Raw genomic sequence first — 18,254 nt, 5'->3', positions numbered from 1 at the left:
AGCAGAGAACTTTTGGTCTGAGACCAAATCATTGTGTTTACCACGGAGTCTAGAGTTATGTCTACTTTGCAAGTAGGAATCTTAACTAAATGGATCTTTTTTTGCCTATGTATTAAAGTTGTAAGTTCAGAGTGATCAATTTAGAATTCTCTTCTCTCATTGTGTTTATGAGTGATAATTCTGCTTCGGTAACACAGTTCTTTCCCTTGTCTTGCCAAACTTCATGTTACTTTCCAGGATTGAGGATGTAGTTTAGAAACATGCAGAATGTTGCTGGTGAGATAGATGAAGACTAAAGGGCCAAACAGCATCACACAGTGATGCAAGAACATTCAAGGTCAGATGAGGTCACACACATGCAGTAAATGTCCTGGAGCACTTTCTGAGTCCCAGGGTAGAAGTGTGGGCATTATATACTGGTGTCTGAAAGTCTCAGCGAATAAACTCAGCACCTGATTGCCATCCTTGAGCACAGTAAAGTGTTAGCTGAAAGTATACCTCTGTTTGGACATTTACCACATTTACTCCTTGCATGCAGTTTTGTAGAGAGTGTTAGGATATTTAATTGATTGATTCCCTCAATTCTCAGTTGTGGCTCTTTTGTTGACAAAGATAGAGATTCTATAAAGGAATTTCATTTTTCAGCATCCCTGGCAATTACCCCTAAGTTGTAAATGGTGGAGCAATCAAACAAAAACCTACAAACCTCTTCAAAGAACAGTGGAATAATTATTAAAGAATTAACATCTTTTAATGTAGTTTTAGGACTAGGTTTACATGTATGTAAGGAAAGGGACCTTGGCAGAAGTTACCCGTTTTAGAGCTGAAAGCAAAAAGGTGTGCAGACTGAAGGCCTCCAGCCTCATGCTGCCTTTTGGTGGTTCTGTACCTCGCAGGCATCCAGGCCACCTCGTGGAGAGGCGAGCCTCTGTGATGGTCTTGAGCCCCCCTTCTTTGAAACTGTTCTTTTTGGTCCCCTTCATGCCTCCCTCTTTAAGCCCATTTTCAATCTGTATTTTTAAGATTTCTTTTGAAATTCTAGAGGAAAGCAACTCTTTTCTGGTACTGTAAGTGAAACTGCAGTTACTCTGTGGAGTACAGCGCAGGGAAGATAAGGAGCCTCTCAATCACATGCAGACATCTTTCACATGCTAAAATGGTACAAATAAAATACGGTGGAAGAAAGGGTGCTGAGGTTTTGTACTCACCATATTTGGGAGAGAGGGAGTTCTTGCTCAGATTAACATAAACACTGACACTCTTAAGATGCATTTTCACACCCCCACTCATGAGGAGAGATTGCAATTTAAATGGGGGTTAAGACATCTAGCCGAACTCCAGGGCTCTGTAAAAGGAACCCTAAGGCTAAAGAGCTTATCTGAAATTTGAAAAAAAGAAAAAAAAATGAAGCTTTCTGACATTCATCTTTTTTCCTTGTATTAGTCATAACTTGCTTTTCAGCTATATTTTAGGTTTTGAATGCCAACCTGACATCTGTTCAAGTCTGCCTGTAATTTATTACGAAAGGAAAAGAAAGCAGTTGCTCACTAGTTAGAGATGTAAAACTTCCCCCTTCTGCTTTTCCACCAAGTACTTATAGATGATACTTGGATATGAAGAAGTAATAATTTACTAATTCTGACTTCATGTTGGGAAGTTTGTAAAGTTGTTTTTCTTTTTAATTAGAAGAAGAGATGGCTTATAACCATGTGATTTTCAAAAATCTCTAAAACAGCGTTTAGAATTAAAGCACTAGAGCTAAATACCCTAAAAAATACTGTAAAAAATACTTTTTATAAGTTGAAATTTTTAATCACGAATTAACTCTTGCATTGGTTTTAATTTTTTAAGTAAAATTTACTTATATTTGGATAGGAATAATGTAGTTATGGTATCTCAGTCCAATCATATATAAAGTCAGCATTTTTTATTAATCAATTTTTATAAATAAATCTTTTAAGGAGGCAGAGCTGTCTAGAGTCTAAGCTAATGGATTAAATTTGCTGGCAACTACAGGTGAGTTACAGATCAATAATTGGATCACTAGTCTAAGTTTGAACCTGACTGTCCAGCAGTAAGGAAATAAATAAACTATGCTACATGCTTTTTCCCTCATTATGAAAGGAATCCAGTGAAGCAAGTCTTAAAATGATATAGCTCCAAATATACAGACATGTTATAATAAAAAATACATGTATAAAACTGAAAGTTAGATGCATAGAGGTCTCTATGAACACACATTACATTGAAAAAACATTGTTTACTTATGTGAAAGGGAAGTTAGGAATGGAAATATAGGGAGATTTTTATTCTTTTACTCTATACTTCTGCATCTGAATGTTTTACTGTGATCTTATTTTTCTACTTGTGTAGAAATACTTGGCTCTTTCTTTCTTGTGGTAGCTTCACTGTCCACACAGGAAAGTAGCCTGAGAACAGGTGTGTCCCACATCCTTCATGAAGTTTCATTTTTTTCTTTTCTTTTTTCTTCATGAGGTTTCTATGGAAGAGAAGAGTGCGGGGGTGGGGGTGGGCTGGGGGGATATGGGACCCCCGGGGCTTTGATAGCAGCCTGTGACAGTGGGGAGTTAGAAGTACCTGTCCTTTTCCACTGAAAAGATAAAACCAGTTTCCTGATATGTAAAACTACTTCCTCCTATTTAACTTTTTTGCATTATAGTAATGAATATAAGTTGTTTGTATGCCCTGCAAATCATGAGAACATTTACATCCAGGCCTTTACGCAGCTGTGGAAGCATGAGAGGGGAGAGTGGGATACAGGGACTTGAGGGAGAGCAGAGTTTCTGACATGTGAGGAACTGTGCTTGAATTTGCTCAGTCTTCACACCCTTTCCAAATGAGGAATCCAGCTCCCTTGACTCCTGACGTGAAGTGGTGGATGTTTCTTCCCCTTTACTTAGATTGGTGGTGATGATGTTGATGACAATAGTAGCTAATACTCACATAGTACCAGACACTGTTCTCAATTCTTAACATATATTAACTCACTCAGTTCTCACAATAACAGCCTTATCAGGTAGATATTATATCATCCTCATATTATGGAGAAGGAAACTGAGTCTCTGAAAGGTTAAGTAAGTAGTCTAAGCTATTAAGTAGTGGAGTCAGATTTGAATCCAGGCAGTCCGGCCTCAAAGTCCAAACGATTAACACTTATCTTCTCTCATGAAATCCTATATACTATAAAACCACTAAAATGGGCCTTCTCAGTCCTACTTCTTGGGTCCTCTGAGGTAGTCTTTGAGGGAGCTAGAGTTTTTCAACTGTGGCATCATTAGACATTTTTGGGCTGGATAATTATTTATTGTGTGGCACTGGTTGTCCTGTGCATTGTAGGGTGTTTAGCAGCATCTCTGGCCTCTACTTACTGGATGCGTGTGGCACTCCCCACCTACCCCTAGAGGTGAGAACCAAAAATATTTCCAGACATTGCCAAAACCGCCTCTGGGAGACAAAATCACCCTTGGTGATCTAGCACAACCCCCTGGTTTCTCTTTACAGATGCAGAAATTATGGCCCAAGGTCACTAAGCAAGTCACAGACAGAACTAGGACTAGAATTTGGTACTCCTGATTCAGGAACTGTTGAAGGAGGAGAAGGAAGTGACTTACTAAGTTTGTCTAGCTAGTAAGTAGCCAAGCTCGGGCTGGAAGTAGGATATGTGGTTCCAGAGTCTGATTTCTCTGCTGCCTCTCTAGATACTGGAGAGATGGAGCCAAGAATCAAGGAGTCAAGGAAGCCTTGAAGTTTAGGTCAAAGAATTTTTTTCCCCAAAGATTTATTTATTTATTTGAGAGAGAATATGTGCACACAAGCAGGGGGGAGGAGCAGAGGAAGAAGCAGGACCCCCTCTTACCCCCACTGTGCCCCCCCTGCTGAGCAGGGAGCCTGATGTGGGGCTCTTTCCCAGGACCCCAAAATCATGATCTGAGCCAAAGACAGATGCTTACTTAATTAACAGAGCCACCCAGGCACCCCTAGATCAAAGGATGTTTTATGATGAGTAAATAAGTGGCATTTTTGCCTTTCTTCCTTAATTAATTCTCAAAGAAATTTATAAAGTTTTCCATATAGAAAGGTTCTGAGAACTTAGACAAATGTAGGTTAGGAGGGTGGAAAGGAAGAGAGGAATTATTACTGAATGAAACTCTGAAGGTCTGCAGGTCTGGCCTCTCCCCCCCACCATTGCCTATATGCAGATATAAGTGTTCAGAAAATAGACTGCAGAAATCGGACTTCTGCATTTAGGTATTAGGACAACTTTCTAAACTGTTTAAGTTTTTCTAACCTCTCTGTCTCTGCTAATGAGTTAAACCACCTTCTCCTTCATCTTCCTCTTTGTCATCCTCTTCTTCTTCCTCCCTGCTCCTTGCTTCTCTTCCTTCTCCTCCCTCACCACCTTTCTTCTTCCCCTTCTTTCTTTTCAAGATTAGCAGCATTTTCCAAAAGTCTCAGATTTTTTGTCATGGTGGGAGGGTATTGCCTGGAAATACAAAAATCTCTTTATCTGTTTAAGTTTTTAAATTTTGAGAAACTGTCCCAATTGAGATTTATTAATTTTCTTATTTCTGGCAGATTTTCTGTAATTTAAATCTGACAAGAATCAGTGGACTTCTCTTGGCCTGGAGAAGAAGTATAAGTGCTCAATATATGAGAGTAGATGAACTCTCTATAACACTAAGGTTTTTTTTATAAATTACCTTTCTAGTAACCACATATATCCAAATTGTTGTGAGCTCAAAGACATGAAGCATTGGTTGTAGGACTGAATGTCTGATACTTAAGAAGTCTAGTCCACTTTCTTCATGTGTTTTTTGGTACCTGTTGTAGCATTAATACAGGAAGGAAGTGATTGCTTTGAGTGTGTCAGCAGCTTTGTCTTAACTGTCTACTTAGAGGTGGAGCATAAATGTTAAATAATCATTTAAAAGTTAAGCACTGTAACCTAACAAGTGATATCAGAAGTCAGTATCTGATAAAGTGCCAAATGAGTGGCACAGATGAAAAGTCCTATAGCAGTTTTAAGAGAGCGAGTCACTGAAGACTTCATGGAGGAGGTGGAGCTTGAATGAGTCCTTAAATGCTGAATCATTTTGGATAGGAGGAGAAAGAATGGTTGCCTATGCCCTGGGAAGAGTGACAGACTCAGCAAAGTATAGAAGTCACAGCTTAGACCAGTCTAGCAGAGCTGTTGTTAAAAAGCAGAAAATTAGATTTAGAAGTTAGGTTGGGGTTGTATATAGAAAGCTGGGAATCAGGAGATGAGGACTTCTTTTTTTTTTTTTTTTTTTTTTTTTTTGGTAAATACTAAACCTGTTTGACCTTTAAGACAGACTCGGGTGCTTCTTCTTCTATGCTTCCCTAGTACCTTGTGGATACTTAATGTAGCTCTCTTCTTAATATACTATAATTATTCATTTGCATTACATTCATAAGGGAGAATTTCTCAACCTAAGCATTTTTGACATTTTAGGGTGGCTAATTCTTTGTTGGGAGAAAGGCCTGGTCCTGTTTGTTGCAGGCTTTTTAGCAGCATCTCTGGCGTCTATCCACTCAATGCCAGTAGTTCCCTGTCTCCTTCCCCTGTGTAGTGATCAAAAATGTTTCCCCTGAATGGTAGAATTGCCCTGCATTGAGCACCATGGCTCTAAGACCTTTGAAGGCATAATTATAATGTATTATACATGTATAAATTATACATGTATTATCAACATGTATTATCAACACATTATCCATGTGTTATCAACATCAAGGCTGTTATGGAATGTGGTCTATAGATCATTGCTGAACCATGAACCATTGTTATCAGTCCACGTTGAGATAAATACTGAAACTGAGAGTAAAAATTTAGAAACTTTCTTAGCAATTTAACATTGGCATAATGTTTTTTTAATTGTATTTTACAAAATATTGTTTAGAAACTTTTAAGGAAAAACCTGGACCTTAGCATAGACAATTTGAGAAGTATTGCTTTATGTAAATATTTGCTAACTCAAATATTTACAACCCCAAGTTGTAAGCTCGAACTCAAAACCCCAAGGTCAAAAATCACATGCTCCACTGACTGAGCCAGCCAGGCGCCCCTAAATGAACGAAATTTCTGAACAAATGATTATAGTGAGGAGTCTTTGGAGAATTTTTAGCTGTGGAATAAGCAAAGTGAATGTTTTAGGATAGTTAATATGGTTATTCTGTGTGAAAGGATTGCTCTAGAGAAGAGATGAAAGGCTGCATAACCTGGGATACCAGCAGACTACCCAGTTGTGTGGTCCTTAGAACCTGGATGAGGGTGGTGGCAGTGGGGATGAAAAGGGAAGAAAAGACACGATAAAGATCACAGAGATGAAATTGGTAGAATTTGTGATTACTTATTGTGGGTGATGGAGTTGGAAGTGAGATGTCAGGTCTCACTGAGAAAATGTTAGAAATGAGAAGACCAGGAGGACCTGTTTGGGGGTGGAGAATATCACTGCACATATTTTCATTACCATGAAGAAAAACTAGAACCTGCATTGGGGATGATAGGAAGAATTACTGCTATTTGTATTTAGTGAAGGCTACCTTCGATCTTCATTATGTTTGAGAAGCCCTCTTGACCACTCTTTCTTGAAATATCTTTTTTACTTGGTTTCTCTCACTCGAAGGGCTTCTGATTTTCCTTCTACCTCTGGCTGTCCTTTTTGTTTTTTTTGTGTGTGTCTCCTTTAAAATGCTGGAGTTCTTCAGGAGTCTTAGATCTCTTCTTTTCCTCACTCTGAGATCGTTCTCCCTAAAATTGATCACATCCACTTCTATCCCTGCAGTTACCTTTATGCCATCAACTCTCAAATATGCATATTTTATCTCAGTCTCAGTTTAAAACTCTGGACTTTTATCAGCTTAACCTGTTGTCTATCTTATGATCACACAGATAAGTTCAAAGTTAAATTCATTCAGCTCAAAATTAAACTTATTCAGCTGCCCCCTCCATCTTCTGTAAACATGCTCCTACTTCTGTTTTCTATCTTAGGCAGTGCTGGAGCTGGGCACTTTCTCTCTAACTGTCCTCTCTCCCGCTCCTCCACTTCCAGTCATAGAACAGACCATCAACACTGCAGTCTCTTGCTGTCTCAGGTCCGCCCAGTGTCTCCATCTCCCCCAACTTCTGCCTTCCTTAGGGCACCATTACCTGCATTGCCCCTGGGCCTTCAGCCTTGCCCTTTTGTAGTCCATTCTCCACACTGTAACTGGAATGATTTTTATAAAAAGGCAAGTCTGATCCTGTCACTCCACTGGTTAAAACTTCCCAGTAGCTCTCCTTAACTCCCTCCATGGTTTGCAAGCCCTATGTGTTCTGGCCCCTGCCAAACTTCCCCTCTTCCTGCAGCCTCTGCCCCTCCTCCATGCTCTGGTTCCACCCAGCCTGTTCTATTTCAGTTCCTTTGAGGGTCATGCTACTGTCTCTTACCTGTGGACCCCAGGGGCAGTTCACAATCTTTTTATTCTGTTCCTGCTCATCCTCACTATCAAACACTCTATAGAGGTGGTTGGTTGGTATGATTTCTGTTGCCTAAGGTGCTCTTATAGCTCTGTGAGAGGCAAAAATCTTTAATCCATTGCCTTTAACCAAATGTTTATAGATCTATTTCCTTATCTTAAACTTTTGTTGGCTGTTGAAAATAGTTAACGCCTTAGATTATCCTCTTACAGTGTTTGGTAATTATCCATTTTGAACAGTGTTTGTTGATAAGGTAGTCAAGGGGACACTTCGAAATATTTTTTCCTTATTTGTGAATTCATACTTTGGCTGATTTATATTTACTTTTTATCACATTCCATCAGAGAGGAGTTGATAAATACCACTTCTATAAATCTTGTCAGTTTCTTATATGTGAATACTGATTTAGAAAAACGACTATCTTGATATAGAATGTTGGAAGAAAAGAGATGGAAGAAAGAATTAGCAATAATGGTTAGCAAAAAGCTGCCCAGCACTTAATACAAGAATTATTTAGGAGAGTACTTCTACCATGATTCTAAAGAGACTTTTCTTAGAATTCCATATGACTGCTATGTGGAGCAATATACCTTTGATAATATGTTCATAAATTTAAAAAACCTGCAAGAAACTTGGGTTTTGCTTTATTCTTTTTAAATAACATGATATTCTTTCAAGTTTTTTGAAGAAGTTAGTAGTAAATCCCTTCCATATACCATTTTCCTAATACTGTAACATTTGACATTGAAAGTTACTGTATAATGTATTCAGTACAGTACAGTGCAGAAAGTTACTGTATAATGTATTCAGTACTCAAAGATTCCCTATATTTGTGGCTTTGAGTTCTTTATTGACACATTAGGCTCCCACATGGTATCTTTTCTTTGGGGAGGAGATAGTTTGAGTTCTGTTCCTGTTCCAGAGTGACTGGAAACTAATATATAAAGAATATAAAGATATACACATCTGTAGCTTGAACTTCTATACTATTTATACATGTATTTACTAGAATTTATCCACGATGACATAATTTTTTTGGAAGTGCTTTGATTTTTAAAAATCTACCTAGAAAAAAAAAATCTACCTAGAATCCTATCATGAGGGAGAAAACTTAGCAAGACTTAAGAGCCTTTTGATAATGAATGGTTACTACAGGATAAACCTGTAATTAGAATGCTGCCAAGCCACACATTAGATATATTCCGTCAAATCTCAGATATACGTAGGAGAATTATCCAGACTGCTGACTATTAGCACATTCCAGGGACATTTCTGTGCTGATCCACAATTGCTTTTTTGCCTGATGCTTTTCCTGTATTATTGGACTTTTTCTACAAAACTTCTCTTGATTGATTCCTCTTGCTTTTCTGTCTGCTACCTGATTATTTGACTTCTGGAACTTCTCATTTAGACAACCAGTTGTGGCTCTGATGAGCTTAGACAAAGAGAGATAGGGAAGACATATTTTACTTGAGTTATAGACTCTGTAGTCTCTTTCTCTGGCTGGAGAAGGCTGCCCATATGTGATAATAAATGACAGAACTCAATTGTTCAAAACTTAGATTTGTTTTAGAAATAGTAATGGCTCCAGGTGGGACACCATGGCCACACAAGGAGAGAAAGATGACAGTTTCTTACCACAAACAAAAGATTGAATCCTTTACTTCATTTTATCTAAAAATGAATTTTTTAAAAGTTGAATGGGTAGAATCTGATTCAAATATATAGAAATGTTATACCTTGACAGCAGCAACTGAGGACAGAAAGCAAAAGGGGCAAAATAGTGTCTGCAAATGACATTTGCTCAAAAGGATTGTTCCCCATTTTGCATTATCTAATACTCCTCTCTATGAGATAATGACCAATAGACAGTATATCTATAAATATGATAGATTTAAGTACATTAAGGTAGCTATATATTTGAATCAGAATTAGACCAGGTTAGAGTAGGATACCTTAGAAATGATCTAGTCTAAAATTTTCCAAATTTACTTAAACTTATTATATACACATAAAGACACAACTATTAATACTCCAAGGAAATACCACGTTGGAGAAACACTGACTTTTGTTCATGTCATTCTTATTTTGTAGATGAGGACATTGGGCCTCCAGAGAGTAAGCAGCATATTTAAGCTAAAGTCACAGGAAGAGGGGCTAGAATCCAAATTGCCTTACTCCCAGGCTGGTACCCTTTAGGCTTCTTGATTCAACCACTGAAAATGATTTGATTTATTACTAGATTTTTTATTCCAAATTTCATAAGTCGGATGTGAAGCCATACTTCCTATTCTCTAGAATAAGCTTCATTATTTTTTGGAATCTGAATTTGATTCAGAAAGCCCCTTCTGCCTATAGATCACTTTAAGTTCTCTGGTGGTCCTGGAAATTCCAGAGACAGTACTTTTTATTTATTTTTATTTTTATTTTTTTTTAAGATTTTATTTATTTATTCATGAGAGACACAGAGAGAGAGGCACACCAGCAGGCTCCATGCAGGGAGCCCGATGTGGGACTCGATCCCGGGACTCTAGGATCACGCCCTGGGCCAAAGGCAGGCACCAAACTGCTGTTGAGCCACCCACGGATCCCTGAAACAGTACTTTTAAAAAAAAAATCTCATCATCTTCCTGGCTTTTATAGGGTCTTTTAGATCTCTCATATCTAAGATATCTGTTTATAAAAATACTTTTACTAGTTCTTTTAATAGAAACACATCTATTAGAAACACATCATTTCAAAAATACACATAAGTAAAAAGATGTGTAATTACTCAGTGTAAAAGAAAATACCTGAAAACTATTATTAATATCTGGAGTATATCATTTTACTAGTTTTTACTTTGTATATGTATACACACATATGTATATATGTATTATGGAGGGGAACAAAAATGTGTTTTACTCTTCTTTAACCTCTTTTCCTCCACTCAGTAACGAAGTTTTTCTTAAATATTCTATAATTTTCTTTATTTTATAGAATGATAATGCCATGGTTTATTTATTCAGTCCACTACAATTAGACATACAATTATATTTACTTTTTCACTATTATACTCTATGTTGTGACCAGGACCCCTGAAGCTCAATATTTTTTGCATGTCCATATTTATTTAGAACAAATTTCTGGGCAGCCCTGGTGGCTCAGCGGTTTAGCGCCGCCTTCAGTCCAGGGCGTGATTCTTGAGACTCGGGATCAAGTCCCATGTCAGGCTCCCTGCATGGAGCCTGTTTCTCCCTCTGCCTGTGTCAATGCCTGTGTGTGTGTGTGTGTGTGTGTGTGTGTGTGTGTGTCTGTCTCATGAATAAATAAAATCTTTAAAAAAAAATAGAACAAATTCCTGGAATTGGAATTGCTGAATTAAGGAGCATTCCCAAGTTAAACCCTTTTTTCATGCGCTGCCAAATTTAGACTTCCTTCTTAAAAAGTCAAGATGTTATAGATGAAATTGATCACTAAATAGGTTCTCTGGAAGAGAGAGAGAAATGTAAGAACCATAATGGGTTATTGGGAAACTGATGGACAAGGTGTCAAGAGTTTTGGAGCCTACTCTTAGATTTGTCATTGACCAATTGTGTGATTCTTTAGTGTCATTCCTTCACTAGTAAAAAGGGGAAATAGACTAGATGTAGAAATGTTTCTGGAACTACTACATATGAATGCCTCATTTTAGTGAGATATGAAGTCTGCACATAGACTCTGTCAGGGAAGCTCATCCTTCAAGTTTCAGCTTGATTACCTTCTCTGGAAGATCCCTCACATATCTTCCCAGTAGAAGCCATTGTTTTCCTCTTTGGCTTTTCTTAGCCCATTATCTGTTTTGTTTCTATATAGTTGTGTCTTTGATTATTAATATTAAGCTACTTAGCCAAAGGCCATTTTATCTCGTTAAAGAACTCAGCTTAGCCTATTTTGGGGGTATCTAATGGATATTCAGTAAATATCTATGGGAGTTGAGAGTGATACATAGGTCTCCATGTCCCCAGCCTATGAAAGCAAAGTGCTTAGCCTCCTTAGCTGAGCATTGTCTTTTTCCTCTCTGAAGAGCTCACCATGTTTCTTCAGTTTTTGTGGTTATTCTAAAATGTCTCTCCTTCTGATGCCACTTCTACTTAGTAACACAATGGTTCTCAGTCTTTGGAGTCTATCAGAATTTCAGGGAGGGGGATCCCTGGGTGGCTCAGCAGGGATCCCTGGGTAGCTCAGCAGTTCAGCGCCTGCCTTTGGCCCAGGGCGTGATCTTGGAGTTCCGGATTGAGTCCCATGTCTGGCTCCTGGCATGGAGCCTGCTTCTCCCTCTGCCTGTGTCTCTGCCTCTCTCTTTCTCTTTCTCTATCATGAATAAATAAATAAATAAAATCTTTAAAAAAAAAAAAAGAATTTCAGGGAGGTTTAAAAAAAATACCCAGAAATGAATTTCCAGGTTCTCCCTTAGGTCCGCTGAATGTGAGTCTCAGGCAGAGCTGACACCCAGTGCCATCAGTAGCTGAGCTGTCCCTACAGTGCTTGCTCGGCATCAGGCAGATTGATGTTCAAGTTCTGGCTATCTTGTTTACCAACTGTGTCTCCCGGGGAAAGTCATGTTACTACTCTAAGTGTCAATGCCTTATCTGCCAAAAGAAGGGTAAAAGTAATATGTAGCTGACAGGGCTTTTTAAATGAATATAGAAGAGAACCTACTAAAGTGCTTAGGACAGTGCTTCTAGTAGCTGCAGTTCCAGCCTCGATCTTTCACTTCTTGGGTTCTATATGCATTAATTACTTATTCATTTCTTTTTCAAATAACATGTTTTTCTAACTCTTAGAAGCCAGTATGCTCAGAATGGAGGTTTAATAATTCCATTTCCTAAAGGTAATATTTCATATGAATTTATTCATTCCTTTAATTCAAGCATTTAGTGGTAATTCTTAGATTACTGTATATAACATATCGCTGTATCTCAATAAGCTGTCATTATCCCCCATTAGAATTCTTACTGAGAGGCCCTTGGGTGGCTCAGTCGGTTAAGCATCTGACTCGATCTCAGCTCAGGTCTTGGTCTCAGGGTGGTGAGTTTGAGCCCCATGCTGGGCTCCGAGCTGTGTGGAGCCTACCCAGAAGGGGGAAAAAAAAAAGATTTCTTACTGAAATGAATTCTTGAAATTTTCAAAATTTTGTTACATTTATTAAACATGTTTTCTCATCCTACACATAGTTATCTCTTCCCAGTTACCTTTATTTTCTAGGTCCTTGGAGTCATGTTTTCTTTTCCCCCTTTTTCCTTTGCTTTGCATACAATTTTTTTTTAAATTAACACTCTTTTTTTTTTTAACATCAATTTTAGGCCCATGGCAAAAGGGAGGGGAAAATACAGAGATTTTTCCATATACCCCTGTCCCCATACATGCATGGCTTCCTCCATCATCAACATCTCCTACCAGATGGTATCTTTGTTATAACTGAACCTACACTGATACATCATGATCACCCACGCTGTAGTTTACATTACTATTTACCCTTGGTATTATACATTCTGTGGCTTTGGAGAAATGTATAATAACATATATCTATTTTGCGGTATCATACAGAATATTTTCACTGCTCTAAAAATCCTCTGTGCCCTCTCCCCCTATCCCTGGCAATCACTGATCTTTTTACTATCTCCATAGTTTTGCCTTTTCCAGAATATCATACAATGTAGCCTTTTCAGATTGACTTCTTTCACTTATTTCACTTAGCAATATGCATTTAGGGTTCTTCCATATCTTGTCAAAGCTTGATAGTTCAATTCTTTTTAGTGCTGAATTGTGTTCCCTTGTCTGGATGCACCACCACAGCTTATTTATTCATTAATCTACTGAAGTGCATCTTGGTTGCTTCCAAGTTTGGGTAGTTATGAATAATTATGAATAAAGCTCCTATAAGCATCTGTGTGTAGCTTTTAGCATGGATGTAAGTTTTCAGCTCTTTTGGAGCGCAATTGCTGGATCCTATGGAAAGAGTATGTTTAGTATTGTTTTCCAAATGGAAGCTATCTTCCAAAATGGCTGTGCCATATTGCATTTTCACTACGAACGAATGAGAGTTCCTGTGTTCCATATCCTCATCAACATTTGATGTTGTCAATCTTATGGACTTGGGCCATTTTAATAGGTGTGTAGTGGTATCTTGTCGCTTTAATTTGCATTTCCCTGATAACATATGATGGTAGGGCATCTTTTCATATGCTTATTTGCCATCTGTATATCCTATCCTATTTGGTGAAGTGTGTATTAAGGTCTTTGGCCCATTTTTAAATTGGGTTGTTTCCTTATTTTTGAGTTTTAAGAGTTCTTGGTATATTTTGGTACATAATCACATGTGCCTTTTGCAAATACTTTCTCCCAATCTGTGACTTGTCTTCCTATTCTTTTGACACTTTCACAGAGCAGTTTTTTTTAAGATTTTATTTATTCATGAGAGAGAGAGAGAGAGAGAGAGAGAGAGAGAGAGAGAAAGAGAGAGGCAGAGACACAGGCAGAGGGAGAAGCAGGCTCCATGCAGGGAGCCCAATGTGGGACTTGATCCTAGGTCTCCAGGATCAGGCCCTGGGCTGAAGGCGGCGCTATATCGCTGAGCCACCCGGGCTGCCCCACAGAGCAGTTTTTAACAAAGTCCAGCTTATCAATTATTTCTTTCTTGGATCATGCTTTTGGTGTTGTATCTAAAAAACCATTGCCATACCCAGTGTCGTCTAGGTTTTTTCCCCTATGTTGTCTTACAGAAGTTTTATAGTTTTGTGTTTTACATGTAAGGCTGGGATCCATTTTGTATTAGTTTTTTGTGAAGGATGTGAGGTCTGTGTCTGGATTCTTTTTTTTTTTTGCATGTGGATGTCCAGTTGTTCGAGCACCATTTGTTGAAAAGACAATCTTTGCTTTGTTGTATTGCCTTTGCTCTTTTGTCAAAGATCACTGGGCTATAATTTGTGTGTGCATGCATTTTTTAATCCACTATTGAATACTCTAATATTTCTTCTTTGTTTTCTGTAACATTCCTTTTGTATTTTTATATAGCTTCAGGAAATCACACTTGAACTATAAGCAGTGGCCTCCTTATTGTCTTTGTAGCCTTCAGTCTCTTTTTTCCTTCCCATCCAGGAATATTTATTTCAAAGCTCATTCTCTTTGCAAAACTAGCTGGTTCTGTCAGAGAATATCGAGGGAATTCTAGAAACAGCATTGTAAGGGATCTTAAATATCATTGAGTTCACATACTTTTGTTTGAATTTTCTCTCCATTTTTGCTAAATAACTTCTGTCGAGTTCCTTAGTCTAAGCTTGGATTCCTGCAGTGACAGGGGACTCATTCTCTTTGAATGTCGCAATCCATTTTTGGGATAACTGCATGTGAGACTTCTCTACTTTACAGTGAGATGTGTATCCTTGTGGCTTCTACAAGCTTTAGTTCTCTCCCCTAAGACTCTATAGAACAAGAATGCTTCTCCTTCCTAATGAATACCTTTAAGGCACATGAAGAGAGCTGTTCTGTCCAGACTAATGTCCTGCAAGATTTATCTTTTTGCTAAGCTAAAACTCCCAGCTTGGTTGGTTCCTCCAGCCAGTCCTTTTAGAATTTATTTTCAGCCCTTTACCATCCTATTCACATTTCTCTGAACTTTAATATTTATTTGTATTCTCCTTAAATTGTGATACCTGGAAATCAGTGGTGTCCTCCAAGTGTCTCCTCTTTTCTAAAATAGACCAGAACTCTCCATCCTTTGTTCAAAACTTCAGTCTTCTTTTAATGCACAGTGGAATTGCATTAACATTTTTGACATCCATATTCCATCTTGGATTCTATCTCATGTTGAATTACTATTGAGTAAAACCCCCAAATCACCTCTCACAAAAACCTCCCCCAGCTGTACTTAGTTAAAGAAATCTTAACATTTATTCTTGATAACTTGTTAGGTAGAATAGTTCTTTGGTGTTCTACAGCTACAAACTGTCAAGGAATAAAAAATGTGTACTGAGTTCTCAGCTTATTATTTAATTAAGGCTATAGAATATATATACTAAATAAGATAAAAACCTTAGAACTCTTAAAAATGACTTAATATAGTATCAGTTGTTAACTATGAATGGTTCTCAGTGTCCTCTGGCCTGCATTAGACTCACCTGGGGACAGGGTCACTTTCTTCAGCTCCACTCCAGGCTTAATGAATTCAAATTTCTAGGAGTGATGCCTGAAAATCTGCATTTTAACAGGCTTCATTGAACATTGGTGCATGTTAAAGCTTGACTACTAACTGTAAGTGTTGGAGAATAGAACGTAAGATGTGAGGTGACATTGACATAGTTAGATGTGACATGGTTAGGTGGCATTTCTTAAGGAGGTGATTTCTGAGGAACAGAAGAACATGAACTTGATAGAGTATGTAGAAGTTCCAGGTATAGGAAAAGAAAGAATAAGTTACTGCTAGAGAAAAGATATTTGCTAGTCTGCAGCAGATGCCTTATAGAGAGAGCAGCAAGTAAAATAAGTTGAAAGCTAAGGAAGAGAGGGAAGAAGAAAGAGAAAGCTGTAAAATTCTGAAACCAATAAGAATACATCCTGCCAGATGGCAGCAAGGCAGGACCTGCCATAGTAGAGGCATGATCTTTGTCATCAAGAATTCATGAAATACCAGGCCACACCCTAGGAGGGAGTGTAGAAGGGTGGGTGTGTCAGCAGAGATTAGTTTGGAGAGTTGCTACACATACCCCATCTTTAGTTCTAGGCTATCTAATGAGAAGATCTATATTAAATCTCAGTTGACTAATTTGGATATAGACCAGTCAGGTGGTAGACATCACACAGCTGCTTGGTGCTCAGGGCGTAGGCCTTTTTCACTTTATCGTAACGGAACTCAAAGTGTTCTTAAGAGTATTTTAAAGTTGGCAGGGCACAGCAAGTTGCTGCTAGACAGAATGATACCCATGGATGATCAGAGACCTGACTGCCTAAATGGGGTCAGGAGTGAGTTTTTAGTCTTAAATATTTCATTTCCTTAAATATTTGGTAAGTGCACAGCTCAGCAAATGCAGATGATAACCTGTGTTAGATGCTAATTGGCAGTCTTGGAAACAAACAAATAAAAAAACAGAGCTCCTGTATTACAAGTTGATGGAAGTGATGCTTCAAGTCCACACTGCATGGCTGGAAATTCAAAACTATTTCTTTAAGTAATCATCATACTAGTAAAACGATGAGTTGGATGGAACTAAGAACATAGTCATGATTCTAGGAGAAGCTGAATTGTGCAAACTTTAAAACAAAAGATCAAATATTAACATCAGCTTCTTTTTTTTTTAACATCAGCTTTTGATTGTATTTCTGCAAGTTTAAAAATAAGCATTCAAGTCTGGTTTGCACAACTGCAGAGAGAAGCTTGCAAGACGTGTGAATATGTCCTGACTTGCCACTCGTCTGTTGATAGTCTCCCTCTTAAGCAAACATGGCAGCTTTGTCGGCATTTGAACTGGAAGCTACCTGGACTTCCCCCTTAAATATCAGCTGTCGTTCAAAACCCACTTTATACTTTCTCTCTTTACAGATCATGTTGTCCACGAAATGAATTAAACACTCCTTACCCTGATGCTAATTTGACAGAGATCACTTCTAATATATTATCATTCTGTTCACTCTTGTGTAAAATCAATGTGTTGTTGCTTTTATATATAATTTTTCCTCTTTCAGATACCTAAAAGAGACTGACAGTTCTTCCTCAATGTAGCTTGCCTCTGATATCATCTCAGGAAAACAAAGAAAATTCACTGCTTTTTAAAATGAAATAGCCTAGCAAACATGCTTGTCACTTTTTTGGGATGTTGTTTTATAAGACTATAAATAGCAAACATTACTGTTTATTCATTTTAGTGCAGTGGTATGGTTATATGTTTTTCATAGAGCTATTTTAAGAAGAGAGGTTATAATTAGCATATTAGATATCTTATATTTTCATGTATCATTTTCATCAGAGGGCTGGATAAGCCTTATAGTGGATAAGGTCATCTTTGATTTAGACTCTCAGATCAGAAATAATTTCAAGTTATTTGTAGCATACACTTTAGAGCCTCTTGAAGTTGTCCCCACCAAGATTTGTATGATTATAGTCACTGGATATCAACACCTGGGGCTCAAACAGTATTCCAAGTTTTATGCATTGCTGGAGAATTAATTGCTAATTCAACTGAAAGAGAGAAGTGAGGTGGGAAGGCATAACATGCTAATCTACCTCAAATGTAGAGGCAAAGGGTAGGTTATGGTCATCTAGGATGGCAAATTTGCTTTTGGATGAAGTACCCAGAAATAGCCTCAGTTCCTCCCAGTAGCACCAAATTATTGCAGATGCGTGCCAGCAGAGCAGGGTGTGTGCTCCCTGAGAGAGGGAAGTGGCAGCTAGGGATTATGATAGTAGTTATGTTGGGGAAACACAGGGGACTTTGGAGAAGAAATATACTTAGGTAGAACTAGGAGTGGAGGAGATAGAAAGATATATACACATGGAACTGATAATCATGGTAGCTTGGTTTATGTGGATGAGCTACGTGTTGATCCTAAATGAGCTTGGAAAACTTGAGACATAGGTATGAATAGACTCTGCCTGAGGCATAAGGGAAGTAGGTAGAATTGACTCTGATAGTAATCCACCTGGAAGCCATGGAGAATCCTGACTTACTGAAACACTCGTGAAATCTTTGTGAAACTGCTGTGATCCAACTCATTTACTGCTGTGCTCATTTGGAGCTTGAAT

General features: G+C 38.0%; 1 protein-coding gene across 1 annotated transcript in view; it reads left to right on the top strand.

The window, feature by feature from the left end:
- Positions 1-18,254, top strand: part of NSF (N-ethylmaleimide sensitive factor, vesicle fusing ATPase) — a 143,301-nt gene that overhangs the window by 43,102 nt on the left and 81,945 nt on the right. The gene's annotated exons all lie outside the window — the stretch shown is intronic.

Source organism: Nyctereutes procyonoides, unplaced genomic scaffold (assembly GCF_905146905.1).
Source record: "Nyctereutes procyonoides isolate TBG_1078 unplaced genomic scaffold, NYPRO_anot_genome, whole genome shotgun sequence".
NCBI lineage: Eukaryota > Metazoa > Chordata > Mammalia > Carnivora > Canidae > Nyctereutes > Nyctereutes procyonoides.
The sequence above is the reverse complement of the archived record's forward strand: the minus strand, read 5'-3'. Positions and strand labels throughout refer to the sequence as shown.